We start from the raw sequence: 13,562 nt of genomic DNA, 5'->3' as shown, positions 1-13,562 counted from the left end.
AGGGCACCGCAGCCGATATTATAAGAAGGTACAAGGGAGTGCCGGGCTATCTTGTCTTTTATCTATGTATGGACTACACACTCGGTATAGCCATATACCAGTGTAGTATCCTTGCTTCCAAGGCACCCACCTACCGGTTTCAACAGACAACCCAGGACCTATATGATTCACGGCTCATACCTGTTTTTAACAGTTACTTTTTGTATTTTATACTGTGCAAGTGGACATTACAGCACGTTGGAGTATCATTGTAGCTCAGTGAACACCTACCATTACGACAGCATGGCTGAATTGAACCCACATTTGGAGGCTGCCTTGGATCTGGTATATAAGGATGCCAGCGACCGCCTCAGCTTTTCAGATACAGAGGCGCAAGCAATTCTGATAAAACGCAGCATGACTGATGAACCTGCCAAGGACACAAATGAGGAACTCTTCAGAGCCTGGCTTAAGCTCAAACAGAAAGAATGTGATTTCACTTACCATGGGATATCATTGTCTGACTATTACCGCAATAATCTCATACCAAGAGGTTTCCGGGTACGCAACACACCTACAATAGGCAGATACAATGCACAGTTCTGCCGTAGGTGGGTTGCGATACTCAATAAATGCTCTATGGACTTAATTCTGCTGGTGGTGGAGGAGTCCACAAGGGAGCTGAGTCTTATTACCGAGCAATTATCAGCATTTGAAAGGCAACATAAAACATCACTTGGACAAGATACACAGAACGATTGGATAAACAAACTAACAACACAGATGGAGCAATACCGTCAGGACCTCCTGAAGTTTAAGAGTGACAAACTCATTAAAGTTAAGAGGGATTATGAACAAAGACTAGTCTACCCCTGGCTGGGGAGTACTAGACCCAACCAGGAGCAACAGGCCAATAACAGGCGGTTTCAGTCAAGACGTAGAAGGGAACAACAAGTCTACACGAGTACGTCAACAAGTGATACAGATGTACCAACACCGCTGGCATCCACTAGTACTGAAGGGGCGGTCGCTTTAGGGCAACCATCAACCAATATCACGACACGTTCCAATCAGACCCCAGGCCCCGCTCGCGGAAGAGGACGCGGCGGTCGCACCAAAACGAAAGGATCCTACGCACCAAGACGGCAGCGTCAATGAAAGAGCTAGTATTTAATCTATCATCGGTCCCGTTGACGGACCCTGAACACCGCCTTCTAACTAAGGGTTTATCATTTGTACCCACCTATCCCTTAGACAGCCTTGAATGGAAAATTGATGTGTATCGTCTCAATAGGACACTCAGACGCAAGGAATTTTTTATGGTAAATCCTCCAACAGGGAACTAAATGACATCCCGAGCCAACTACAACGTATAGCCCCGAAGTCCCACTTTGATCCACCTACCTTAAATCCCTCAATACGGACTTTTACCAGGATGCTAGAGCAAGAGGGATTTAAAGCATCCAGGGACGCTGTACATCATAACCTTACTAAGTCTGAACAAAGGACTCTTTATGAGTTATCTCAAAGATCCGACATAGTTATCCGCAAGGCGGATAAAGGAGGAGGGATAGTGGTCCAGGACCTGAACAAATATATGGAGGAATGCAACCGTCAACTGAACGATACTACTACCTACAAGCAACTATCTAAGGACCCCACATGCGAATACAAGGAGGATCTTGACCGCCTATTAGTCGAGGCCTGCGAAACAAAGACTATACAAACTGCTACGCGGGATGCTCTCACAGTAGAGTTTCCTAGGGCCCCTTTATTCTATGTGGTGCCCAAGGTACATAAAACCTTGGTTGATCCCCCGGGGCGCCCTATAGTCTCTGCCCGGGGGTCCCTTTTTCATCCCATATCAGTGTACCTGGACTCTTTCCTTAACCCTTGTATTCAAGCGTTACCCTCCTATCTAAAAGATACGAATACTTTACTTGTACAGCTTGACCAACTAAACCCAGTACCTGAAGATCTGCTACTCTGTGGAGCGGATGTCACCAGCCTCTACACCTGCATCCCGCATGATGCAGGAGTGGAGGCTGTACGACTCCTGTTGGAGAATAATGATAGATATACAGGACCAGATCTCAGCTTTTTCCTACTATTATTGAGTAGAGTCCTACATAGAAACTATTTCATGTTTAATGGTATTTTCTATCTACAAGTGGCTGGCTGTGCGATGGGGTCGGCAGTGGCCCCATCGTACGCCAATGCGTTCATGTACGCAGTGGAAAAATCTATGTTCTATGTCGACCCAGGGGTGACTACTAAATTGTGGTACTATAGGCGCTATATAGACGATCTCCTTATCTTGTGGCAAGGGCCCCGTGAACAACTATTGGCACTCTTTGAGCAAGTTAACTCTAGTAACCATCCAGTTAAGTTCACATTTGAGATTAATTTGGAACATATTAACTTCTTAGATGTAACGATCAAGCACACGGGGGCTAGGCTATCTACTTCGATCTATGTTAAGCCTACAGATAGAAATAGCTTACTTAATTATCACAGTTTTCACCCCCCTTCTCTCCGTAGGGGCCTCCCATACTCTCAATTTTTAAGGGTCAGGCGAATTACATCTGACCCGGGGGAGACGTTGATCGCATTGAACAACATGATGGAGAAATTCATCCAGCGAGGGTACCCTCTGGGACAATTAGAGTTAGCCAGGAATAAAGTTCTTAAATTAACTAGGGCACAGACACTAGTCCCCAAGGGCAAGACACGAGATGACAAATGCCTACCTTGGGTAAGCAGGTACACTACAGCTTCTACTAGAGTTATTAAAAAGGCTAAACAGCTGTGGCCAATCATCCAAACGGATAAAGCCCTATCAGATCTTATTGACACACGCCTCTTACCGAGCTTTACCCGTAGTAGCAACATAGGAGACAGGGTAATGAAGCTGGATATCTCTGACAACACCAAAAAACAGACCAAACATTTTTTGCGGGCCAAGAATGGCTGTTATAGGTGTCTGGGCTGTGCTACATGTAACACCTTAGTCTCAGGCATGACCTTTAACCATCCACATTCAGGCAAAAAATTGAAGATACGGCATAGGCCTACCTGCACCTCTACATATGTAGTTTACATCTTAACTTGTCCATGCGGACTTGCCTATGTCGGCAAGACCATACGGCAATTTAGAGAAAGGATGGCACTACATCGTAGTGCCATCAAAAAAGCTTTTGAAAAAGGTTGCAGTGAACAGCCATTTGCTCGACATTGCTTAAGTGCCAAACATGGGGTTGCTAGTATACGTGCAACCTTGATTGACCATGTCCCTAATAATATTAGAGGTGGGGATAGAGGCAGACGTCTGCTCCAAAAGGAGACACGTTGGATTTTCTCTCTGGGAACACTAGCACCCAGGGGGTTAAATGAAAACATGAGCCTGCAATGTTTTCTTTAAACTGGTTGCCCTATTTGGGCTATCTAGAGCGATATTTATAGTCCTGTACTTATATGCCTGAACTCTGATACCCAAAGTGCTTAAAGTCATTTGGTAATATCCTATAAGTGTGTTTTTAAATGTATGTGTTCTCACTTATTTGTTTTGTCCACAGGAGGTTTTGCTGCAGCGGCACCTTCGGGACACGCTGGGCCGTTGCTATGGATACTCTCCTGTTCGTTCGGCTGCCCCGTCGCGTCATCGCTCCGCGACGCTACACGACGTCACTCCATGATGCGGAAGCCAGCGTGGCGAGGGGGCTGGCGGCGGCGCCGACGAACAGGTGAGTATGCTTAGGTTTAATGGTTGTAGTTATATATGTATGTTGCACTTATGTGTGTTGTTCTGTTGCTGAATTTTGGCCCTGAGGACGGGGATTCACCCCGAAACATGTTGGCCTTTTGGTCTCAATAAATGACCTATTTCTTCTGATGAAAGCCTGTTTGAGTGCCGCCTTACTTCCATCCATGTATATATATATATATATATATATTTATTTATTTATTTATTTATAAAACCTTCAATCTGTGAATGTGCCGTCTCTCAGAATGAATAGACTCAGTGAGGCTCAATAATATAAAAATAAATTACTCTATATACAGATGGGTCCACGGTTATCTTGGCTAGTTTGCTGCGCCTAGGCACAACATGGTTTATTAACATAAACCCTTCATCTATTGTTCTCAGCTGCAATACAATACAGAGAACAATACAGCAGGGGATTAAGTCATTATAGCAGGGGATTAAGGTGGTCATTCCGAGTTGATCGCTCGCTAGCAGTTTTTAGCAGCCGTGCAAATGCTATGCCGCCTCCCACTGGGAGTGTATTTTAGCTTAGCAGAAGTACGAACGAAAGGATCGCAGAGCGGCAGCAAATTTTTTTTGTGCAGTTTTAGAGTAGCTCAATACCTACTCAGCGCTTGCGATGACTTTAGACTGTTCGGTTCCTGTTTTGACGCCACAAACACACCCTGCATTCGCCCAGCCATGCCTGCGTTTTTTACCTGGCACGCCTGCATTTTTTTTTAACACTCCCTGAAAACGGTCAGTTGACACCCAGAAACGCCCACTTCATGTCAATCACTGTGCGGCCAGCAGTGCGACTGAAAAGCTTCGCTAGACCTTGTGTGAAACTACATCGGTCGTTGTAATAGTACTTTGCGCGTGCACATTGCGCCGCATGCGCAGAAGTGCCTTTTTTTGCCTCATCGCTACACAGCGAACGAATGCAGCTAGCGATCAACTGGTACTTCCGACTGCCCAGTCTCAGTTAATCCTATTAAAGGTCAAGATAAACATGGACCCATCTGTATTCACACACACAAAGCATGTAAAAACAATTAGCACATATCTAAGGACTTGCAAGCTCCGGATTTTAGTTCATAAATAAATTCAATCATAGTATGCATACCCTGTAATTATATTCAATAACATGCAAAGCTGATAGGTTAGTAATTAGTAAATTATTTAAATAAAACTTCTCTCCTGAAAGGGTTTTAAAAAAAAACATATCACTGGTGTCCCAGTATGGTTATATGGTTTGTATTCCGCTAATAAGGTTCTCACAAATGAAATTATAACAGCATGCAGTTTCTTATAGTTACCACTGTGCTGGTTCCTGTGTGTTAGCAATCAGGATTCCTTTATGCAATAAATACACGTGGTGTTAATGTTCAATTGAAGAGATCGCAGATTGATAATAAACCCGTGGGATTCCAGCCTGCTGTAATGCACCGGCCGTCCCCGTGATGCTGTAAAGTACACATGCGGCTGTATGAGCCCGCAGCCGTCAGCAGCCGCCGTGGAGCCTGTGTGCTCTGTGCCTCGCAGGGCGAGTTCCACGTGTGGATGGGTGGCAGGCAGCAGGATGGAATAGCACCTCCGAGCAGTGTAGAACAAAGTGTGAGAGCCTGGGAGCTGTAAAAGGTGAGCGGAGAATACACCAATGGGAGAGTACAAGCGGAGTGAAGTGGGCGTCAATGCATTTAGTCTCCTAGCAACCGGAGACTTCCTCAAGACAAGTGGGAGGCTCTGCCAGTCATCCTGATCGCTCCGGATTGGCATCGACGACACTGGTATGCCCAGATTCAGGCCATGGTGGCCGAACCTCCATACCGCCTTCCGCTCCATCCAGACTTCCTTCTTCATGGACCATGTTATCACCCAGATTTGTCTCGTGTGGCTTTGACATCGTGGCTATTGAGACTAACATCTTTAGGTCAAAGGGTTTGTCTTCTTCGGTTGTCAGTATGATGCTTCATGCCAGGAATGCAGTCTCTTCCCGGATTTATTACCTAATTTGGCGTGTGTACATTTCGTGGTGCCAGCGCCAGAATGTTTTGGCCTCACAGTTTCGTCTACGATGGCTTTTGGCTTTTCTCTAGGATGGTTTGGCCCAGGGTCTACGACTTTCCTCTCTCGAAGGTCAGGTCTCTGCCTTGTCAGTTCTTTATCAGAAAAGATTGGCTAACTTTCCAGATGTCCGTTGTTTTCTTTAGGGCGTTTTGTGGATCCAGCCGCCAAATGTGCCTCCTGTTCCTCCTTGGAATTTAAATTTGGTCCTTATGGCTCTGCAGAAGCTACCATTTGAACCTCTAGATTCGGTGGACTTCAGGTTTTTGACTTTGAAGGTGGTGTTCCTCTTGGCAATTGCTTCGGCTCAGCGGGTCTCTGAGTTGGCCGCATTGTCTCGCAAAGCACCTCTTCTCACCTTTCACTCTGACAGCATGGTTTTGAGGATAAAACCATCCTTTTTTCCTAAAGTAGTTTCTGCATTCTATCTCAACCAGGATATTGTTCTACCGTCTTTCAATCCGGATTCTTCGTCTTCGCCAGATTCATCATCCCTGTCCTTGTTGGATGTTGTTTGGGCTTTAAAGGTTTACTTGTCTCGCACGGCGTTGATTCGTTGTACGGACATTCTTTTATTTCTTGTTGATGCCCCAAAATGGGGCTGGTCGGCCTCAAGGAATACCATTGCCCGTTGGGTCATGTTGGCTATCTGTCAGGTTAATGACTCTTCGAGTTTGCCTGTTCTGGCTCCTCTGGGGGCTCATTCGACTCGTGCTTTTGGCGAGTCTTGGGTGGTTCACCGTGGTGTCTTAGTGGAGTAACTGTGCAGGGCTGCGACCTGGTCGTCTGTGCACACCTTTACCATGTTTTATAGATTCCATACCTTTGGTTTGGAGGGTTTTCAGTTTGCCGTTCTGTCCTTAGTGTTGCTGCACCGGAAACCCCCCCTCTGTTAGCTAGCTTTGGGAATTCCCAGAGGTCATGACGCAGCGTCCTCCAGATGAATAATAGAGGAAATAGGATTTTTTACTCACCGTAAAATCTCTTCCTCGGAATCCATCTGGGGGACGCTGCAATCCCTCCTTTCTTGTCTGGTTTCTCTTGACTTTGTTCTGTAGTTATTCCTCCATGCGGCTTAGCTAAACGTATACTGAGGCTCTGCTGGAGGTGGGAGGGGTTAGAGCGGGGTGGAGTTAGTTTATAGTGTTTTATGTGCCTAACCTCCATAGCTCACACTCTAACCCAGAGATCATGACGCAGTGTACCCCAGATGGATTCCAAGGAAGTGATTTTACGGTGAGTACAAAATCCCATTTTTTAACTGTATTATCTGAAACCCTATTTGATTCCTAATTCTTTGTAGGAATATCCTTATGTCTATCCCAAGCATGTTTAAATTGCTCTATTGTCTTAGCCTCTACCACCTCTGATGGGAGGCAATTCCACTTGTCCACTCCCCTTTCTGTGAAGTAATTTTTCCTGAAATTTCCCCTGAACCTACCTCCTTCCAGTTTTAGTGCATGTCCTCGTATTTTAATACTTCTCTTCCTTTGAAGAATGTCTCTCTCCTGTACCTTGTTAAAACCCCTGATATATTTGAAAGTTTCTATCATGTTCCCCCTTTCCCTTCTATGTGCCAAACTGTACATATTTAGATCTTTTAGACTTTTAAGTTTTGTGATGTAGGCCATGCACCATTGTAATGGGATGCGTTTAAGATGATGGCTGTCGGAATTCCGGCTGTCTGGATCCCGCCAGTCTGAATACCAATGCTGGAATCCCGACACCTGTCAAAATGTCGAAGATGGAATCCTGGAAGGGTCAGGCTGCAGTTAGGCACCACTGGGGAAAGGTTAAGTTTAGGCAATAAGGAGGGAGGTTAGGGTTAGGCACTAAGGGGAGGGTTAGGGTCAGGCAGTGGGAAGGGAGAGTTAGGGGGTAGGAGAGCGGGGAACATACTTATCTCGCCCCAGTCTGGATTTCACACTTCGGTATTCCGGCGTCGGTATTGTGACCGCCAGTATCCCATCCAGCAGTCAGTCATACTGAACCCATTTTAATTGCCCTTCTTCGTACAGTCTCTAATGTATTAATATCCTTTTTGAGATATGGCCTCCAGATCTGAACACAGTATTCTACAGTAATTTGACAGCCAAGTCCTTCTGCCCTCTGTTTTATTTATAAGATAAGTTATAGATTTGGTTAACGATTTTATTTAAATGGTATGTGTGGAAATTCAACTGACGGGAAATTTATATGCCAATGTGATACATTATTAGTAAACAACATATATATATATAGATATAGATAGATAGATGTATAAACACATTATTATGTTCTAATTACAGGTTGATTATCCCATATCCAAATATTCCGAAATACATAATTTTTTGAGTGAGACTGAGATAGTGAAACCTTTGTTTTCTGATGGTTCAATGTACACAAATTTTATTTAATACAAAAAATTATTACAAATATTTAGTGATGAGCGGGTTCGGTCCCTCGGAATCCGAACCCGCCCGAACTTCACCTTTTTTTTACACGGGTCCGAGCGACTCAGATCCTCCCGCCTTGCTCGGTTAACCCGAGCGCGCCCGAACGTCATCATCCCGCTGTCGGATTCTCGCGAGACTCGGATTCTATATAAGGAGCCGCGCGTCGCCGCCATTTTTCACACGTGCATTGAGATTGATAGGGAGAGGACGTGGCTGGCGTCCTCTCCGTTGTATTAGAAAAAAAAAAAATCTTAGAGACTTAGTTTTAATTGTGGGGAGGATTGGGGACGGGGAGCAGCTGTTAGGGAGTACAGTGCAGGGTTTTGAGTTTAATCCGTTGTTTCTCTGCCTGAAAAAAAACGCTCCACCATATCTGTGCTCACTCAGTGTGCTGCACTGCTGCATGATATATCTGTGCTGAGTGCACTGCTCACACTGCCTAATTGTGGGGACTGGGGAGCAGTTATAGCAGGAGTACAGTGCACAGTTTTGCTGACAGTGACCACCAGTCCAGTATACGTTTGTCTGCCTGAAAAACACTGTGGTGTTTTTTTATTTCTTTCTTCATGCTAGTTTGTTTAGCAGTCTGCTGACAGTGTCCACCAGGTCCGTTATACAGTATATTATATATATAATTAAGCACTAAGCAGCAGTACGGTAGGCCACGGCTGTACCTACCTCTGTGTCGTCAGTGCACTCGTCGTCCATAAGTATAAGTAATACTATACTATCCATCCATCTACATTGTATACCTGTGGTGTTTTTTTTTTTCTTTCTTCATAGTCATACTAGTTTGTTTAGCAGTCTGCTGACAGTGTCCACCAGGTCCGTTATACAGTATATCATATATATAAGCACTAAGCAGCAGTACGGTAGGCCACGGCTGTACCTACCTCTGTGTCGTCAGTCGTCGTCCATAAGTATAAGTAATACTATACTATCCATCCATCTACATTGTATACCTGTGGTGGCTTTTAGTTGTGCGCAAAATATGGAGAACAAAAATGTGGAGGTTAAAAAAATAGGGAAAGATCAAGATCCACTTCCACCTCGTGCTGAAGCTGCTTCCACTAGTCATGGCCGAGACGGTGAAATGCCATCAACGTCGTCTGCCAAGGCCGATGCCCAATGTCATAGTACAGAGCATGTAAAATCCAAAACACAAAAGATCAGTAAAAAAATGACCCAAAAATCAAAATTTAAAAGCGTCTGAGGAGAAGCGTAAACTTGCCAATATGCCATTTACGACACGGAGTGGCAAGGAACGGCTGAGGCCCTGGCCTATGTTCATGGCTAGTGGTTCAGCTTCACATGAGGATGGAAGCACTCATCCTCTCGCTAGAAAAAAGAAAAGACTTGCGGCAAAAGCACAGCAAAGAACTGTGCGTTCTTCGAAATCCCAAATCCCAAAGGAGAGTCCAATTGTGTCGGTTGCGATGCCTGACCTTCCCAACACTGGACGGGAAGAGCTTGCGCCTTCCACCATTTGCACGCCCCCTGCAAGTGTTGAAAGGAGCACCCGCAGTCCAGTTCCTGATAGTGAAATTGAAGATGTCAGTGTTGAAGTACACCAGGATGAGGATATGGGTGTTGGTTGGGCTGGGGAGGAAATTGACAAGGAGGATTCTGATGGTGAGGTGGTTTGTTTAAGTCAGGCACCCGGGGAGACACCTGTTGTCCGTGGGAGGAATATGGCCATTGACATGCCTGGTGAAAATACCAAAAAAATCAGCTCTTCAGTGTGGAAGTATTTCAACAGAAATGCGGACAACAGGTGTCAAGCCGTGTGTTGCCTTTGTCAAGCTGTAATAAGTAGGGGTAAGGACGTTAACCACCTCGGAACATCCTCCCTTATACGTCACCTGCAGCGCATTCATAATAAGTCAGTGACAAGTTCAAAAACTTTGGGTGACAGCGGAAGCAGTCCACTGACCAGTAAATCCCTTCCTCTTGTAACCAAGCTCGCGCAAACCACACCACCAACTCCCTCAGTGTCAATTTCCTCCTTATCCAGGAAAGCCAATAGTCCTGCAGGCCATGTCACTGGCAAGTCTGACGAGTCCTCTCCTGCCTGGGATTCCTCCGATGCATCCTTGAGTGTAATGCCTACTGCTGCTGGCGCTGCTGTTGTTGCTGCTGGGAGTCGATCGTCATCCCAGAGGGGAAGTCGGAAGACCACTTGTACTACTTCCAGTAAGCAATTGACTGTCCAACAGTCCTTTGCGAGGAAGATGAAATATCACAGCAGTCATCCTGCTGCAAAGCGGATAACTGAGGCCTTGACAACTATGTTGGTGTTAGACGTGCGTCCGGTATCCGCCGTTAGTTCACAGGGAACTAGACAATTTATTGAGGCAGTGTGCCCCCGTTACCAAATACCATCTAGGTTCCACTTCTCTAGGCAGGCGATACCGAGAATGTACACGGACGTCAGAAAAAGACTCACCAGTGTCCTAAAAAATGCAGTTGTACCCAATGTCCACTTAACCACGGACATGTGGACAAGTGGAGCAGGGCAGACTCAGGACTACATGACTGTGACAGCCCACTGGGTAGATGTATTGCCTCCCGCTGCAAGGACAGCAGCGGCGGCACCAGTAGCAGGATCTCGCAAACGCCAACTCGTTCCTCGGCAGGCTACGCTTTGTATCACCGCTTTCCAGAATACGCACACAGCTGAAAACCTCTTACGGCAACTGAGGAAGATCATAGCAGAATGGCTTACCCCAATTGGACTCTCCTGGGGATTTGTGACATCGGACAACGCCAGCAATATTGTGCGCGCATTACATCTGTGCAAATTCCAGCACGTCCCATGTTTTGCACATACCTTGAATTTGGTGGTGCAGAATTATTTAAAAAACGACAGGGGCGTGCAAGAGATGCTGTCGGTGGCCAGAAGAATTGCGGGCCACTTTCGGCGTGCAGGCACCGCGTACAGAAGACTGGAGCACCACCAAAAAAACCTGAACCTGCCCTGCCATCATCTGAAGCAAGGGGTGGTAACGAGGTGGAATTCAACCCTCTATATGCTTCAGAGGATGGAGGAGCAGCAAAAGGCCATTCAAGCCTATACATCTGGCCACGATATAGGCAAAGGAGGTGGAATGCACCTGTCTCAAGCGCAGTGGAGAATGATTTCAACGTTGTGCAAGGTTCTGCTGCCCTTTGAACTTGCCACACGTGAAGTCAGTTCAGACACTGCCAGCCTGAGTCAGGTCATTCCCCTCATCAGGCTTTTGCAGAAGAAGCTGGAGGCATTGAAGGAGGAGCTAAACAGAGCGATTCCGCTAGGCATGTGGGACTTGTGGATGGAGCCCTTCATTCGCTTAACCAGGATTCACGTGTGGTCAATCTGTTGAAATCAGAGCACTACATTTTGGCCACCGTGCTCGATCCTAGATTTAAAACCTACGTTGGATCTCTCTTTCCGGCAGACACAAGTCTGCAGGGGTTCAAAGAACTGCTGGTGAGAAAATTGTCAAGTCAAGCGGAACGCGACCTGTCAACATCTCCTCCTTCACATTCTCCCGCAACTGGGGGTGCGAGGAAAAGGCTACGAATTCCGAGCCCACCCGCTGGCGGTGATGCAGGGCAGTCTGGAGCGACTGCTGATGCTGACATCTGGTCCGGACTGAAGGACCTGCCAACGATTACGGCCATGTCGTCTACTGTCACTGCATATGATTCTCTCCCCATTGAAAGAATGGTGGAGGATTATATGAGTGACCGCATCCAAGTAGGCACGTCAGACAGTCCGTACGTATACTGGCAGGGAAAAGAGGCAATTTGGAGGCCCTTGCACAAACTGGCTTTATTCTACCTAAATTGCCCTCCCTCCAGTGTGTACTCCGAAAGAGTGTTTAGTGCCGCCGCTCACCTTGTCAGCAATCGGCGTACGAGGTTACTTCCAGAAAATGTGGAGAAGATGATGTTCATTAAAATGAATTATAATCAATTACTCCATGGAGACATTGACCAGCAGCAATTGCCTCCAGAAAGTACACGGGGATCTGAGATGGTGGATTCCAGTGGGGACGAATTAATAATCTGTGAGGAGGGGGATGTACACAGTGAAAGGGGTGATGAATCGGACGATGATGATGAGGTGGACATCTTGCCTCTGTAGAGCCAGTTTGTGCAAGGAGAGATTGATTGCTTCTTTTTTGGTGGGGGCCCAAACCAACCAGTCATTTCAGTCACAGTCGTGTGGCAGACCCTGTCGCTGAAATGATGGGTTGGTTAAAGTGTGCATGTCCTGTTTATACAACATAAGGGTGGGTGGGAGGGCCCAAGGACAATTCCATCTTGCACCTCTTTTTTTCTTTCATTTTTCTTTGCGTCATGTGCTGTTTGGGGAGTATTTTTTAGAAGGGCCATCCTGCCTGACACTGCAGTGCCACTCCTAGATGGGCCAGGTGTTTGTGTCGGCCACTTGGGTCGCTTATCTTACTCACACAGCTACCTCATTGCACCTCTTTTTTTTCTTCTTTGCGTCATGTGCTGTTTGGGGAGTAGTTTTTGGAAGGGCCATCCTGCCTGACACTGCAGTGCCACTCCTAGATGGGCCAGGTGTTTGTGTCGGCCACTTGGGTCGCTTATCTTACTCACACAGCTACCTCATTGCGCCTCTTTTTTTTCTTCTTTGCGTCATGTGCTGTTTGGGAAGTATTTTTTGGAAGGGCCATCCTGCCTGACACTGCAGTGCCACTCCTAGATGGGCCAGGTGTTTGTGTCGGCCACTTGGGTCGCTTATCTTACTCACACAGCTACCTCATTGCGCCTCTTTTTTTTCTTCTTTGCGTCATGTGCTGTTTGGGGAGTAGTTTTTGGAAGGGCCATCCTGCCTGACACTGCAGTGCCACTCCTAGATGGGCCAGGTGTTTGTGTCGGCCACTAGGGTCGCTTAGCTTACTCACACAGCTACCTCATTGCGCCTCTTTTTTTTCTTCTTTGCGTCATGTGCTGTTTGGGGAGTATTTTTTGGAAGGGCCATCCTGCCTGACACTGCAGTGCCACTCCTAGATGGGCCAGGTGTTTGTGTCGGCCACTTGTGTCGCTTAGCTTAGCCATCCAGCGACCTCGGTGCAAATTTTAGGACTAAAAATAATATTGTGAGGTGTGAGGTGTTCAGAATAGACTGAAAATGAGTGGAAATTATGGTTATTGAGGTTAATAATACTATGGGATCAAAATGACCCCCAAATTCTATGATTTAAGCTGTTTTTTAGGGTTTTTTGTAAAAAACACCCGAATCCAAAACACACCCGAATCCGACAAAAAAAATTCTGTGAGGTTTTGTCAAAACGCGTTCGAACCCAAAACACGGCCACGGA

The sequence above is a fragment of the Pseudophryne corroboree genome, chromosome 7 (genome assembly GCF_028390025.1).
Source record: "Pseudophryne corroboree isolate aPseCor3 chromosome 7, aPseCor3.hap2, whole genome shotgun sequence".
Classification (NCBI taxonomy): domain Eukaryota; kingdom Metazoa; phylum Chordata; class Amphibia; order Anura; family Myobatrachidae; genus Pseudophryne; species Pseudophryne corroboree.
Note: the sequence above shows the minus strand (reverse complement) of the source record.